Source organism: Myotis myotis, unplaced genomic scaffold (genome assembly GCF_014108235.1).
Source record: "Myotis myotis isolate mMyoMyo1 unplaced genomic scaffold, mMyoMyo1.p scaffold_m19_p_6, whole genome shotgun sequence".
NCBI classification, from domain to species: domain Eukaryota; kingdom Metazoa; phylum Chordata; class Mammalia; order Chiroptera; family Vespertilionidae; genus Myotis; species Myotis myotis.
In genome coordinates this window covers 38904297-38920692 of record NW_023416368.1, presented here as the reverse complement: position 1 = coordinate 38920692, position 16396 = coordinate 38904297, and the positions used below count along the sequence as shown (strand labels likewise).

The window sequence follows — 16396 nt, the reverse complement described above, 5'->3', positions numbered from 1 at the left end:
TTTTTAAAAAACACCATGTCCAAATGGTAATTCCCAATGCCCTTTTGATTTGTCATCTATAACGACAACAGGCTGGGCAGAAACTCCTTTTTAGCTTTCTTCTCCTCACTAGGGAGATGCTGGAACTGCAGTCTCATATGTGGCTGGAAGGGCTAGCAAATTCCAGCACGAGGGCCTCCGGCTCTTGTACATAGACCAGACCACTTGCTCCGGCTCAGCGGTTCAGAGGGAATAGCCAGCGTGTGCCCGCCATATCCAGTTCATGAAATAAGCGGAGTCATGAGAGCGAAGCAGCTGCCATCTTTATTTCTGTCTCCCTTGTTCCTTACACCTGCTGGGGGGGTGCTCTTCCCTGGGCACAGGATGAAAATGCATGCCCGTGAGGTTCCTGGTCACCCAGAGGAAACAGAAAATCCCTCCATCACTTTAAGTCACAAAACACAGTTTCATTTGGAAATGATGTTGTCTACTCCAAAATATTTATGAACAAATCATTTTCATTCAAAGGTCTTAGAAGCTTCAAAATGCGGCATTTCTATGAAATCCCACCTTTCATTTAATTAGATCGCGGTTTGCTTCTGAAAACCTCTCTTGGTTCATGACAATGGCTGGCCCTCAGGAAGCAAAAACCTCACCTGCCCATCTTGCTCATCTTTAGTGATGAACAGCACTGGGCCTTGCCCTGAGGGGTGGGTTTTCTTTTGAAGGAAATTGGGAGCATGCCCAGGCTGAGCCAGGCTGTGGGTGCGGGGAAGGCAGGGTTTGGGGGTCCGCTGCCTTGGGTGTGAGTCTCGGCGCCATCTCCAACTGAGTGCGTGACCTCAGAAAGAGCACCTCTTTGGGCTCTGTCACCTTATCTGTTAGAACATCCCCACCTCCTAAGACTTGGGAGGAGAACAGGAGGCAACATGTGTGGAAATACCCAGACTCGGCAGACGCTTGGTTTGTGTCATCTGTTAGATTGAGTGTCTACGTGCAGATGGAAGGTCAATGACAAAACTCAGCAGTGCTTTGCTAGGGAAGTGTCTCTCCCTCAGACTGGCCCGTGCCAATGGGAGCAACCAGCTGCTGTTTAGGTGGGCTCCCCAGCTGGGCTCACATGTGCAGCCGTGAGCCTGGGCTGCGGCTCTTTGAAGTGCTAACATGGACATGTTCCCATGAGCTCACTGCAGCTCAGCTCTAGAGCAGGGCCTTGAAGAGGCTGGCCAGTGCCGCGTGGTGGCTCCCCATCCCTACCCCCCAGGTGGGCATCGCATCTTTTGGAAAGGGCAGGATTGGCGGGGGGTAGGAGGGTGTTCAGGCACAGGCCCTGGGTAAGTGGCTTTGCCACCCTGATCCTTAGTTTCTCTGTAACACAGGCGAGAGGCCATGTCAGAGAGTCACCATGAGGCTTCTCAGCGATACAGGCATACCAAGCCCTCTGCCGGGCACATAGTAGGAGCTTAATAACTGAGGTGAGCCTGCTTAGAATTGGGCAAATTGAAAGGCATCACCACCCACTCGGGAACAGGCGGAAGGCATTGCAGTTAAAGAGGGAGGCAGGGAAGGGACCAGGCTGGCTGAGCCTGCAGCCTGAGAGCCTCAAACCCTTCCGCAGAGCCTGGGATGGAGGACAGGGGACACGTCCATGTGCTGCTCCTCTAAGATGAAAGGGAAAAATCTCCCTGAAGGTGCACGGATGTTTCCAAGCTCTGGGAGGAAGGCTGTCCTGTGGCTACCCTCATGGCCTCCGCCGAGGCTTAGGGATTCCCATGTCACTGAGGCAGGAAGAAGCAGATGGGTCTGCCCTCCCCATGCCGGATTCCCTAGTCTGGACCCCACACATTATTCCACTAGGATGAACGCCCTCTGAGACCCCGGGGGCAGCCACCTCCTCAGAGGACCCGCCCACACCCCAGGCTTCCTCTAAAGATGGACGTCCTCCTGGCACTGAGCTGGGGACACAGACCCTGATGGTTACAACGCAGGGTGAGAAGCATCCAGATGAAATGACGCAGAGGGCACTGTGGCAGCCCCAAGGCTGGATGCCGCAGATCCAGGAGACGGGGATGTAGTTCATAAAGGACTTGATCATTGGGGTGATCTTGCCAGGTCGAGAAAAGGATGTGGCTGGGCAGGGAAGCAGCTGGATAAGAAAAGGGGTCTGTGTGTGCAGGGTGGGGGCCGGGAGAAAGGGAGAGAGTGGGAGGAAAGGAGGCTGGATTTGTGCAAAGGGCTTTAAAGGCCACGATAAAGGACTCGAGCTTGATCCTGTAAGCTTGGTCACAAAGGGGCGATCACAGCCCAAATCCAGACTTGAAGGTGTTGAGCTCCTGATATGTTTTTGCCTTCATTATGTGTTTAAAATGTGAGTTAACGGCCCCGCCAGTGTGGCTCAGTGAATTAAGTGTTATTTCGTCCCAAGCACCAAGGGATCACTGGTTCGATTCCCAGTCAGGGCACATACCTGGGTTGCAGGCTAGGTCCCCAGTAGGGGCCATACAGGAGGCAGCCAATCAGTGATTCTCTCTCATCGTTGATGTTTCTATATCTTTCTGCCTCTCCCTTCCTCTCATTCAAAATCAATAAAAACATTTAAAAAATAAAATGTAAGTTAACCATGAAAAATGTGGGACATTTCACATAAAAATCCTAATTTCTGGCTTCTCTTGAAAAAAATAATGGAGGGTCTGGAAACAGTCCATTGTAACTACATAGTCACTGCCCTCTTTAGATAAAGAATGCCACCCGTGTGCCACAGCTTCCCTGAAACTGAGTGTCAGTCACCACTTACGCTGGGGCTTGCACTGTTTTCTCCTCGTAAAGAAAGGCTTCTTAGAGCCACGTCTCCGTGAATGGGTCTGTGTCCTTTCCCTGCATAACCCATGTATGCCTGCAGCAGGAGAGCTGGAAACTCGGCCAGGGGGTCGTTGGAGGAGCTTGTCAGGATTCATAGTTGCAGACAACAGAATCCAATCCAGCTGGCTTAAGAAGAAGAAAGAAAAAGAAAAGTTTAGTAAGGGCCTCCAAGTCCCTCGGAGAACAGAGCTTCAGGAGAGGCTCCCAGAGCCACCGCTCCGAGCCACCCGCCCAGGGAGAGGGCCCTCCCGCCAAACCAGGAAGCTTCCTGGGCTGCGGGCTCAGAATCCCGCGGTCTCTACCTGAAGAATGCGCCCTGTCCCGTCCTCAGCTCTGAAGCACAGGTGACAGGTGGGATGTAAGTCTATGCCCAGCCCCAAGAGAGCAGCAAAGTTTGTCATCAGTGTGGCAAGGCTGGGTGTACGCTATGGGGAAGCATCCAGAAGTGAAGAGGATGGTCAGGAGGTTTGGGGCAGCAACAAATGGCACATCAACCACTCTGAGCTCTGGCCACCCGGCAGAGACACAGCCACACCTTCCGCCTGACGTCCGTGGGCTTGGACCCGGAACTTCACGCCACCAGGAGGCTGCCGAGTTTCCCAACACAAAGGCCGTGAAGAGAAGATGCCCCCGGTCCCCACCCCGACTCCACAGAGCCCGGGCTGGTCCCTGGCTCGCCTCTGTGCCCACCCTCTGGCCCATTCACATGCCTTCCTCCCAGCCTGGCCCTACTGGCTGGCCGCCCGGCTGCCAGTCTGGGCAGCTGTGTCATTCTTTTGGAACTCTTTGTTCTCCTGGTGGAATTTAGAAGAAGCCTCTCCCAGCTTGGAGATTGGGCTCAACTATTTCCCAGCAGCTGATAACAGCTGGGATTAAAAGATGAAAAACAGTGCAGATGTCCCAGCTCTGGAGAATCGGAGAGCAGGCGTCCAAACTGCCGTGCCCTGCAGCATTTGTGCCTGCCCCACCCTCCCGCCAGTGGCTGTCTCAGTCCTCAGAGCCACACACCCCTGAGGATCACGGATTCCTGAGGGCCATGTACTGAGCGTTAGGGGCACGTGGCCAGGAATGCCCTTGAGAACAGGGGCTTAAGCTGGATTGTGAGCCCCGAGTCTCAGCCCTTGGTAGGCAGAGCGGCCACTTTCATTTTTATGGCAATGCTACCAAGTGCCAGGTCTGTATGCAGTGCTTGATGCGCCAGGTTTTGTATAAGCCTCACAAAAACTCGGGAAGGGCCTGGTCCATGTTTCTCAGTGGTTACTGCATCAACCCACCCACCAGAGGGTCTCAGGTTTGATTCCCAGTCAAGGGCACATACCTGGGTTGCAGGTTCGAACCCCAGCCTTGGACAGGGTGCATGTGGGAGGCAACCAACCGATGTGTCTCTCTCACATCAATGTTTCTCCCTCTCTTCTCCCCTCCCTTCTTCCCTCCCTTCCACTCTGAAAATCAATGGAAAAAATATCCTCAGGTGAGGATTAACAAAAAGCAAACAAAAACTGGAGAAGGTAGGTGCCACCTGATCCTGGGCTTCCAGGCCAGGAACCCGAGCCTCAGGGAGATGAGGTGGCCTGCCCAGGGTCACCCCCCTCACCCTGACCCGGGAGTGGCAGAGCTGGGAGCCAGCCCAGGTCTGTTTGGCTTCAAAGCCTCTGCTGGCGACTCCTGCACTTTGTGACCTGATTTCCAGGGTCTGCTACCGTCTCTGCAAGATAAACCCAGAAGCAGCATTTCTGCCTTCCAGGTTCCTTCGACCGGGAGGCCTTCCTGAGAGGCAATGGCCACACAGACGCTCCCCAGCTGCCCAGGCAGTACCCAGTGAGGGGAGCGGCAAGGAAGGCAATGTGACAGCTGGGCCAGTGCCCAGGCCAGACAGGCCTCTGCTAGCTTGTGATTTGGGGCAAGTCACTTCTGTACGGTTTTCGTTCTCTCATGTCAGCTGTTCAGCAAATATTCCTGAGCTCACTGGATGCCAGGCACTAGGCAATGAGCTGGACAAGATCTGTCCTGTCGGGGAGCTGACATTCTAGCAGGAGGAGGGCGTGGGATGGGCAGGCACCACCTGATGTGATGAAATCCTGGGGAGTCATTTAGCGAGGGCCCCACTGAGGAGGTGCCCCCTGAGCTGAGACCTGAATGATGGGAAGGGGGAACATGCTGCCAGGTGGCTCTGAGGACTGAGGATGGAAGAAACCGAAAGCCAGAGCCCACAGGAACACAGTGCACGGAGAGGCCGGGGGTCGGTACTTCATGAATGGGGAGAGGCGGCCTTTGAAAATATGAGGGAGGCCCGAGTCGCTAGGCCCTTCCCCGAAGGCCCCACCTGGGAGGGCAGCAGTACAGGGTCCCGGGGGCCCCTGAGAAGCCTGCAGGGACCACCTCTCCCCTCAAACACACTCGTGGGACCAGCCAGCCAGGGGAAGCGGCACTGGCCTTCAATTCCTGGAACTTTCTACTGATGGCTCCACGTCATGTGGGCAGAGGGCCTCCGGGGCAGCTGTTGATCACCTTTCATTTGAACCTTTCGTCCTCAGTCCAAATGTGGGTGGACTGAAATTCCCCATGGAGGACTACCAGGGGCCAGGCCTGACACAGGGTCCATGTGGCCTCATGGGTGTGGGGCCTTTTTAGACTTTTGTTGGCTCCTGTTCTGGCCAAGAAATTGCAGGTCTCTCCTGGGGAGGGGGTGGGGGGAGAGGCATGAGTGCGCTGTGGGGTCTGTGGTTTCTCTCTCTTTGCTGGCAGGGGAAGCCTGGCCTTGCTTGGAAAGCCCAGGGCTGGCAGGAGGGGCTTGGGGCCCAACCCACTCCATCTGGTGGGACACAGTTGGAATTGAGGCTTCGCCCAGTTGTCTTAGGAACAGAAGCTGACTCTGGTGGATTCTAAAGGCAGATACAGCAGATTTCCCACTTGGCTGGGTCATCTGCAGGAGAAATGAGATACGGTAGTTTTCACCTGGGAATTGTTTCACAAAATTTAAAAATCACTTTGGCAGTGAACTTTCAGGCTAGTTTGAGGGGGCTGGGAGCAGAAAGTCCAGCCGACACTTGAATCCTGACATTGGCCGCCTGATCCTAGACTCTCAAGGTTAGAGCCGCCCTTCGGTTTTCATTGTCCCCAAGCCATCTTCAGCCCCGCCATTCACCTCACAAGTCCATCCTGCCCTCTCCACCTCCGTCCCTTGCCTGGTTGGTGAGGCCCCATCATCTCACGCCTGCATTACTGCAAGAGCTGTCTGCTTGCCCCCAACTCCCAGGTCTCGAGTGGCCCCCTGGGACCACGGGCATTCACATCAATACACATTGCCAGGGTCAGCCCAGCCCCAGGAATCGGAATCTCTGGGGTGGCCGGGAAATTTGCACACAACACAAACACCCGAATGGTTCTCCTGTTTGAGAACTCCTGGCCTGAAGGGTACAAATCAAACCCAGTAGGATCGGGCTCTGCAGACATTTAGGTCAGCGCTTCTCACCATGCAGGTCTGGGCCAGCAACATCCCCATCAGCTGGAGCTGTTAGAACTACAGATTCTGGGGTCCCACCTGCAACTCGCTGAATCAGAAACGCCGGAGGTGAGGCCCAGCCCTGCTCACAGGGCCCTTAAGGGGATTGTGATGGGGAGCAAGGCTGAGCCCTGCCGCCTCTCACAGAGAGCCTTTGCCCTTGCTGTCCCTCCTGCCAGCAGCACTGTCCTCCCGCTGCCCAGGCAGCTCCGGGCGTCTCTCGGGCCTCATCTCAAGCATAAGTTTCCCAGGGAACCTGAGCCCAGCGGACAGGTTGTGCTCACCTGTACTTTTCCTTCACCTCACTCGCCAGTTTGTAATCTGGCTCATCATCGGTGAGGCAGGGTCTGCCTCCCCCTAGCCTATAATGGTGGTGGGGCTGGGCCTGTCTCACTCCCATGTATCCCCAGGCCCTGACACACACCTGACAAATAGCAGGGCTTCTGTCGGTAATTATCACCTTCCTCCCTTCCCAGCCAGTGTGGCTGGCTCAGTGGTTGGGCATCAACCTATGAACCAGGAGGTCATAGTTTGATTCCGGGTCAGGGCACATGCCGGGGTTGCGGGCTCCATCCCCAGTAGGAGGCGTCCAGGAGGCAGCTGATCTATGATTCTCTCTCATCGTTGATGTTTCTATTTCTCTCTCCCTCTCCCTCCCTGATCTAAATCAACTTAAAAAAATAAATTTTAAAAATGATCACCTTCCTCTAAATAACATGAATATGCTGCAACTTTGATTTTTTCCGTTTTAGGCATTCTCTATTAGAAGACCAAGCCTTCCTTTTTTCTCAGGTCTTTGCAGGAAGCCTGCTATTTTCTCTCTGGTAGTTTGGGATCTTCTCCTTAAACCTGTGTTGTGAGACTTTGAGGCGAAGTGCCTTTACCAAGGTCTGTTTTCTTTCACTGAGCTGGACCCTTAGGAAGAAATCTCAATATATTCAAATTCCTTGAATTATGTAATGATTCCCCCCCAACTCCCCAATTTCTCTGTTTTTTCTCTCTCTAGGTTTCCTTAGCTGGGGGGGGGGGGGGGGGGTGACCATCCCTGCACTGCTCCTGATGTCCTGACCTAGCTCCACCTCTTTTTCCAATTTTCTGCATCTGTTCATTCTGACTTAGAGACTTGGCCCACCTTTCTCTCGCAACTCTGTTTCCAATGAAATTTTAATCGCTGCTATCATGTTTTTAATTTGCAAGAAATTTTGTGCAAATGTTCTCTGAATATTCCTTTTTAATAGCATCCTGATCTAAATTCATGGATATAATATCCGCCGTTCTCTCTGAACATTTCATTGTGGGGTGTGGGGGGATTTTAATTTTCTGTTTCTGAAAGCCGTTGTCCCCTGAGTTACTTCTCGCCACCTGCTTTGCCCTCTGTCTTTCATGCGAGAGGGTTTCTCAAACGTCTGGTGCCTTTGGCTCACTTTCCAGAGTGGAAACTAGAAAGCTGACTGGCAGCTCGGCGGGCACAGGCGGGGCTAGTCAGTCGTGGCTTCCCAGGGCGTGAGCTGGCTGGGTCTTTCCTCCTGTGCTCATCAGATTCCCGGGGAAGAGCCTCCCCGCCTCCTGCCTGGAAGCAAAGACCCAGCGCCGGTCTTGGGAGCCACGCTGAGGAAGGAATGCTCCGGGGCCTCCACATGCGTGTGTCGACTTCCTCTTGATGACACGCCTCGCTCAACTGTGCGGCCGGCGTCCTGCAAGCGAGAGACTCTACTCCCCTCTCTCCGGAAAATGAGCCCCCAGCGCAAGAAAGGGCAGCTGTCCAGATCAGAGGCAAATACCATCTCTGTCACAACTGCTCAACTCTGTCGTTGTAGCGCAAACGCAGCCATAGACAGTCCATGAGTAAAACTTTATTTACAAAAATCAGTGGTGGGACGGGGCCGGTGTAGCTCAATTGATTGGGCGTCATCCCGTGCACCAAAGGGTTGCCTGTTCGAGTCCCGGTCAGAGCACATGCCCAGGTTTCGGGCTTGATTCCCAGAGGCAGTTGATCAATGTTTTGCTCTCACATCAATGTCTGTCTCTCTCTCTCTCTCTCTCTTCCTCTTCCTCTTCTTGCTCTCTCTTGCTCCCTCTCGTTCCCTCTCCCTCTCCCTCGCCTCCCTCTATTTTTAAAAATCAATTTTTTAAAAAGTCAGTGGTGGACCGGATTTGACCAAAGGGCCATAGTTTGAGGCCCCTGGCCTAGATCCTAGCTCATCAGGTCTGCAGCTTCCTGAGCTTTGGGTGTTCTCAGCGCAGGTAGGTTGCTCTTGAGCTTTTCCATTCCCAGCTTAAAATCTTAGCTGTCCCGTTTCCGCACACACAGTAACCCCTCATTTGTCTACTTCCCCCCTTCCTAAACTTTGTTGCTGATGCTTCCTCCCCTGACCGCTCTGCCCTCAGAGCTCAGGCTTCTGGAGTAATAGAGATAAATGAACACATTTATCTCCCATCCTTAACTCCCAGGCTCTTTTTAACAGGTCCCTCAGTTACAGAGATAAGCATCTAGAACTAGCGCTGATTAGGGCTGGTTACATTTGTGTGTCTTCACCAAATGCTATTTTGTTGTTGGGTTTAAAAAAATAAATTAATTGAACATGCACCACAGAACATGAAAGACTTCTGTGAAGGCTTGAATGTAAAATGACTCCTTCCTGAGGCCCCGCAGAGGGGCTGCACCGCTGTCCTCACCCAGGCAGGGCTCCCGGGACGCGCTCTCTGCAGGATCACGGCACTGAGGACCGTGGCTGCAGGATCTCTGTGAGCATGGCCACTCTCTGCCCAGTCCAGAGCCCGAGGCCTGGCCACAGCCTGGAACTTGGCATGTGTGGTCCCTGCTTATGAACAAGGCCCTCGTGCTCAGCCCCTGGGCCTGGGGCCAGGAGAAGAGAGGCACTGAAATAGCAGGGCTTCTTGGGGTCCTTTGAGCACTCAGCCTCCCAGACAGGGATCACCACTTCCCTGAAGGGGTGTCCGGTTAGCTCTGGGACATGTGGGTGCAGGGAGAACCGTGACCCCAAGGAATTAGGCCTGGGGCCCAAGCACCCTGGAAACTTCAGAGTGGGAACAGATAGGACAGTGGCTGGTGCTGTCCAGAGGGCCACCTACCAGCCAACGGCTGCAGCAGGCTACACGGACTGACCGCCAGTTCTCAAGCTCTGATATGTAGGCTCTGCCGCGTCTTAGCTTCCTCCCCTCTCCTGAGCCCGTTTCCTGCTCTTCAGAATGGAGATGCAGGATTGCTGTAAGGATCACTAAGACGGTGCCATATCTGAGCAGTTCCAGCTAGGAGGTTGTCTCTGACAGAAAATGGCTGCAAGGCATGGGTGGAATTTCAGGCCTTGGAGTGGCCGTTGACTCCACTCACCCCAAGCTGCTGCCACATTGGTTCTGGGAGACAGGGAAGACGAGCAGGTTTTTATCTGTGGACGCTCCATCTCCCCTTCTGAACTGAACCGTTCCCCATATCCATGCCCCTTCCGGGCCCCACAGCTCCTGCACATCTCTCTACAATCAATTCCCACGGTCCATTGTGATTGATTGTTTGCATGTCATCTCCCAGCTCCTTGTGAGCCACTCAACGGCAGGAACCAGATGTACTCATTTGAGTGTCCCCTGAGTCTGGCACAAAGTGGGTCAATGTTGGGTGGATGGATGGATGGATGGATGGCTGGATCTCAAGGATGAATGAACAAAGATTAATAATCTAATGGGTGGATGAATGATAAATATACAGATAGATATTTGATTGCCTGGATGAATAAAGTCATTCATGCACCCAAAACTATGTATTGAGTAGTTTTTCTACAGCAGGATAAATGGATGGATGGGCAATGAAGAGGTGAGAGTGCACGAGTAGAAGGAAGAGAATGAGAAGGTGGGGTGGAGGGAGAAACAGCATAACAGGTGAATAAACAGAGAATAAACTGGAAAAATGCCTGAGCGGACAGATGACCCGTGTTCACACGTTCACGGTCCCCTCTGAGGATGTCAGTGTCTGTGAGCCGAAGGAGTCGTTCCCAAGGTCCCAAGGAGGAGGGCTTGGGAAAAAGAATTCACAAACACTCTCTTTCTGTCTATTAAAAATGTATTTTTTTTCTCTAAATAAACTTTGAACCCACTTCCAAGTATGTTTGGAAAGAGCAGTGATGGCTTTCATGAAGGGTAAATTATAAGTGCTCCGCTTGGAGCTGTGTTTAGGGACCTTCGGAAAAGCATGCAGTCCCCAGAGCGAATGCTAAAATGCGAATGAGACAAGAAACACATGGCGGGAATGACGCTGTCAGGCAGGCTTGCTGCGAGCACATGTGCTTTACTGTTGATATTCGGCAAGTGTTCCAGAAAGAGGCCTTTCCTGAAACGGAGGTCAGTGAGAATACTCCCCTTCTCATAAATCCTTGGGAAATAAACCAGGCCTGTCCCCCACACACATGCGGCTAATTATCTGGGGGCGCAGGCGCTCCCCAGAGAATGGTTAGAAGCAGTTCACCCGGGCAAGGTCTGCCCCCAGGGTTTCCAACAGCCCTGGCTTGAAAGACCCATAGCCACTTGCCCTTGGTTCATAAACTGGCATTTTCCCAGCCCAGTGGGCAGAGGACAACAGGCATAAAGAAGAAAAATCTAGCCCTGACCAGTTTGTCTCCGTGGATAGAGCGTCGGCCTGCGGACTGAAGGGTCCCAGGTTCGATTCCGGTCAAGGGCATGTACCTGGGTTGTGGGCACAACCCCAGTAGGGGGTGTGCGGGAGGCAGCTGATCGATGTTTCTCTCTTAGATATTTCTCTCTTATCGATGTTTCTAACTCTCTATCCTTCTCCCTTCCTCTCTGTAAAAAATCAATAAAATATATTTTTTTAAAAAAAGAAGAAAATATCTCATCTCCTTTCCTAATGCCCAGCAATGATCAGACCCAGACACAGCCGCCAATGGACACCCCAGAATCCAGAGCCTCTTGGCGTGGTCACTGATGACCATTCACCTTAGTTCAGTTTAGCCCGGGCCAGCCTCTCCGAGGACCAAGGGCGATTGCATGTGGTCCCTGCTTTGTGGGGCTCACAGATGGGCAGACGGCTCCATCCCAGTGCACCAAGTGCAAGGAAATATCTGTGGCCATAGAGTGGGCATCCAGGAAGACATCCCAGAGAAGGGTTCATGTCTTAGCTGGGTCTTGAAGGATGAGTAGGAGTTTTTCTGGCAAGAAAGGGGAGAATGGGCATTGAAGACATGAGCAAAACAGCTCAGGGGTTGTGATGTGATCTGGGCCAGGTGTTCTGGCAAAAAGTGGGCCTGGAGTGATGTATGGAAGACAAGTTGGGGCTGGGCAGAGCAGGCCAGAGAGGGAAGTCTGGGTCAGCCTGGAACGGCCTTGGCCACGGAGCTCAGACTGTCCTAAGAACAGTGAGGAGCTTGGGGGTGGCTTTACAGGGAAGTACAGGATCCGATCTGTGGTTCAGAAGGACTGCCCTGACGGTAGGGAGAGAATGAAGGAAACTGGGAAGCCAGGGAGGGAGGAGGCTGCCACCATCAGTCCACAGAGAGCTGCCAGGGCCGTACTTGTTCTTTCTCTCCTGACTCTGTGATTTGGGGTGAGCTAACTTCTTGGTGCTGCAATTCCACATCTGTAAAATGGGGATAATAGTACCCACTGCACGGGGTGGTTTTAGGGTCACAGTCATACACTTAGAACACCAGGACAGGGCCGAGGCATGGCCAGCCATGTAGGGTGGCAGCCTGGCGCCTCTCGTGTTTAGAGGCGGTGTTCAGGAAGTGTGGATGGGATGGATCCACCCACACTCCCGAGGTCTGGTAGGGGGCGATGCTGTTCACAGAGACAGGGATTCAGACAGAGAAATGGGGTTGGGTGTAGACTGAGAGCTCTGGTTTAGGCCATTCAACCAGCTTCCACTGTAGTTGGTGAGGGGCTTCTGTTCCATCTCATCTAGTCCTGAGGCAGAACAGCCTGTGGCTCTGAGTGTGAACGCTGGCACCAGACCACCAGGGGCCAAATTTCAGTCTTGCTGCTAGAAGCTGTGTGACCTCAAGCCAATGACTTGCCCTCTCTGGTCCCAGTTTCCTCCTCGATAAAATGAGCTGGAGGGTAGCTGTGAAAATCATTAGGATTGATGTGACCTGGCACACGGTCCGTGCTCCGGCAGTGCACACCGCAGTAGCCCTCGTGGCAGCAGCAGTAGAAATAATTGCTGGTGGTTTATGAACCCAGAACTGGTGTCCCTGGGTATTGTACACTCACAGCTTGGCTCCAGCCTCCCAGCCCCTGAACACCCAAGGCAACTGGCACCAAGTAAAGTACATGAGGCTTGAAATATGTTGTAAGAAAGAAAATCATATTTAAAGGGAGAGAGAAAGGAAGCCAAGTGGTTTCAAGTGTGTTTCCCAGACCCACAGCAACAGCACATCCCCTGGGAACGTGATAAAAATGCAAACTCTCCGGTCACTCCAGCCCCACTGAACCTGAAACTGGGGTGTGGTGGAGCACCCTCCCCCGTTCCCCCCCCCCCTAGCACTTTGGAAAATAACCCTGGCCCTCCCCGCTCACAGAGCTGGGTGGACCTAGGATGGGGCGCCCAGGGGTCTCTGGCCAGACGATGGCATCGGCGAGAGGGGAGTCCAGGCAGTCCTCATTTCTTTTAAGGAAACAAAGCAAGTGCTTGGAAGTAGACACAGCTAGGTTTGCGTTCCAGCTCTGCTCCACGCCGGCTGTGTGACAGGACAAGTCCCTTCCTTTGAGCCTCTTTACTTCATCTGTAGCGTAAGGTGGATGCCACCTCCCTGGCAGGGGCGCTGAGCAGAGTAAATGAGCAGACATCTGTACAGCCCCCAGCACAAAGCCTGGCACACGGGAGGTTGGCCAGCAGGGGCCACCTTCCTTGCTCCCCGCAGCATTCCAGCTCTGGGAACGACCCTCCCATTGCAGAAGCCTGGCCTCCAGCTGCATCAGGACCTGGGCCCACAGAAGGGGCTGCCGCTCAGCAGGAGGCTCGCAGCTTTCCAGGCCCTGCTCCCCAAGCCCCTGCCCAGCCAGCACCCCCCAGAGTCAGGCAGTTCCATAGCCCAGCCGGAGCGGCACAGGACCTCGGGACAGACAGACAGGGGCCACTTGTGTCTGGGGACACCTGGGCATCTCTGACCAGGCTGTGGCCTCTGAGTAAATGGGAGATGGCCCCAGGCAGTCCCCAGTGTCACCACAGGCAGGAGCCCTAGGGGCCAGGTGGGTCTAGGGAATACTGGTGGCTGCACACAGCTGGCCTGCCCACACCCATCCCAGCTGCCCAGACCACAGGCCCCTCCCACCAGTGCCTCCCACAGGCAGTGCCATGTGCCAGCCCATGTCCTCCATCCTCAGCCAGCCAGGGAGCTGACCTCTGGGAGACACGTTCTGATTTTCAGTCCTGGTGCCTACACCATGGTCCATTTCCCCAAACAGACACACTTTGGAGGACAGCATTGGTGCCAGCAAGAGCCCTGGCAGCCCAGGGCCCCACTCCTGGATCTGACTGGCTCTTCAGCTAGGACAGGGCACCTCACCTTTGGGTCTCAGCTCTCTTCTGTTAGTGGGGCCAGTCATGTCACATCTCTCTCACGTGGCCGCAGAAGCACTCAGCACGGGGCCTGCACAGGCTCCCAACCTGTCAGCGTCCGCCCCCTCCCCAGGCTCTCTTCGCCCACCCTCCAGTCCGGGTCCAGTGCGCCACCAACGTAAATAGTGGGTCTGGACCCCTTGATATAGTTTTAAATGCTTTTATTAAAGCTCCTACAGACTCAGGGGAGGAACCAGCCTGGAAAGTACAGGCATTTCGGATGGTGTGAGGCGCGCATGTCAAAAGCAGGCACAAGTCATTGGGGCCCCCAGTGTGGGCAATGGCATGTGGCCTTTTAATGCATGGGCCTCTGAGAGCCATCTCTGGGCCCCTTCCATTTGGTAGGGTACCCGATATTTTGAAAAAATAATAATAAGTGCCAAGAAGCGGTTATGGAAATGGTGGACTGTTGTAACCGCTCCCCTTCAGTGAGCATCTGCCTGGGCGGGAGGCAGGCGGCAGGGGCGGCCGCTGCACGGCCCCGCCCACGACAGCTGTCTGACTCTGAGAATCAGTTCATCTCTGTGTGCTTCGGCTTCTACATCTATAAAATGGAGATAATAATAGTAGCCTTCCTCGGGTTTGAGGCATATATGAGTTAACATGGAATTGAGATTACCACCAAGCAGAAACGCTCCATAAACAGTGCCGCCAAGGTCTTGTTTTTATTAAACACTGTCAGGGGCTGCGTGGCTGCTCGGGACTGTCGGCTCCGTTGGAGAGAACATCGGGGTCCACGTGTGAGACTCAGGGAATGTGCGGTTGGGACCACCTGCCAGCTCCCTCCCCTCTCACCTTGCCATGGGCTCTGTTCATTTGGTCACTGAATGAGACGATGTCAAGGCAGGATGGCCAGGTCTGGTCATCTGGTCACTGGGGCAGTAGGGACCTGTCCCAGCAGCAGGAGTTGCTGGTTCTAAACAAACATCCTGGTGCTAAACAAACATTTGCTCTACAACCCGGCAGCCTGTGGCACTGCTTCTCCAAACTGCTTTGGGGCTTTCCAACAAGCAGCGGGCACGGGACCATCGGGCTCCCTGCAGTGTAGTGGCTGATGGAGGATGCCTGCGGGGTCACAAACCCCTTGGAATGAGCTGTATTTGCTGAACAAGGGGCCCTGGTTTTAATTCCCAGAGGACAACGTGGCTCGCGGTGCTGGCCCAGCCCACCAGCTGGCCAGCCTCTTGGGGAGTCAGTGCCCGCCAAGGGCACCATGTCCCCTGGGCCCACGAGGTGTGCCCAGGACCTGACTCCCTCCTCTGAGGGACAGAGGGCTTTGTCAGGCCAGGCTGGAAATGAGCAGGCAGATCCCTCCAGTCCGGGTGGTCTGATACTTGTAAAACAAAATTATCTGCAGAAATGTTTTTTAACATTTTTTTTCTAATTACAGTTGACATACAATATATTAGTGTCAGGGTTACAACATAGTGATTAGCCATTTAGGTGATTTATGAAGTGATCACCCCAATAAGTCTACTACCCACATGGTGCTATACATAGTTATTACACTACTATTGCCTGTACTCCCTATGCTGTATTTTACATCCCATGGTAGTTTGTAACTACCAATTTGTACTACTTAATCCCGTCACCTTTTTCACTCAACCCCCAACACATTCCTATCTGGCAGCCATCGGTTCCTTTCTCTGTATCCATGAGTTTGTTTCTGTATTGTTTATTTTGTTTTTTAGCTTTCACATCGAAGTGAAAGCAAACAATATTTGTCTTCCTCTGTCTGACTTCTTTCACTTAGTATAATACCCTCTAGATCCATCCATGTTGTCACAAATGGTTATATTTCATTCTTTTTTATGGCTGAGTAATATTCCATTGTATATATGTATCACATCTTCTTTATCCATTTATCTATCGCTTGACATTTGGGTTGTTTCCATATCTTGGCTATTGTAAATAATGCTACAGTGAACATAGGGATGTGTATATTTTTTCAAATTAGTGGTTTGGGTTTTTTCAGATAAGTGGAATTACTGGGTCTTATGGTAGTTCTATTTTTAATTTTTTGAAGAACCTCCATACTGTTTTCCATAGTGGCTGCATCAATTTACAAATTCACCAACAATGCATGAAGATTCCCTTTCCTCTATGTCCTCACCAACACTTTTTTTTTATTAATAATTTTTTTATTGATTTCAGAGAGGAAGGGACAGGGCAAGATAAAAATGTCAATGATGAGAGAGAATCACTGATTGGCTGCCTCCTGCAAGCCCCCTACTGGGGATCAAGCCCGCAACCTGGGCATGTACCAGAATCAAACCAGGACCCTTCAGTCCACAGGCTGATGCTCTATCTACTGAGCCAAACCAGCTAGGGCCTCACCAACACTTGTTTATTGATTTATTGATGATAGCCCTTCTGACAGGTGATATCTTGTTGTGATTTTAATTTATATTTGGGAGAGATGTTTTAATGATTTGGTCTTAGAAGCTCAAATCCGGGGATCTCCCCTGACTTTT

General features: G+C 52.8%; 1 protein-coding gene and 1 long non-coding RNA gene across 13 annotated transcripts in view; one reads left to right on the top strand and one right to left on the bottom strand.

Moving 5' to 3' along the window:
- Positions 1-16396, top strand: part of COL23A1 (collagen type XXIII alpha 1 chain) — a 259865-nt gene that overhangs the window by 183649 nt on the left and 59820 nt on the right. The gene's annotated exons all lie outside the window — the stretch shown is intronic.
- Positions 6-3873, bottom strand: LOC118658276. The gene is made up of 3 exons (XR_004968268.1): positions 3141-3873; positions 2774-2964; positions 6-388 (listed from the first exon to the last, which is right to left on the bottom strand). It is a non-coding gene; the product is annotated as an uncharacterized LOC118658276 (long non-coding RNA).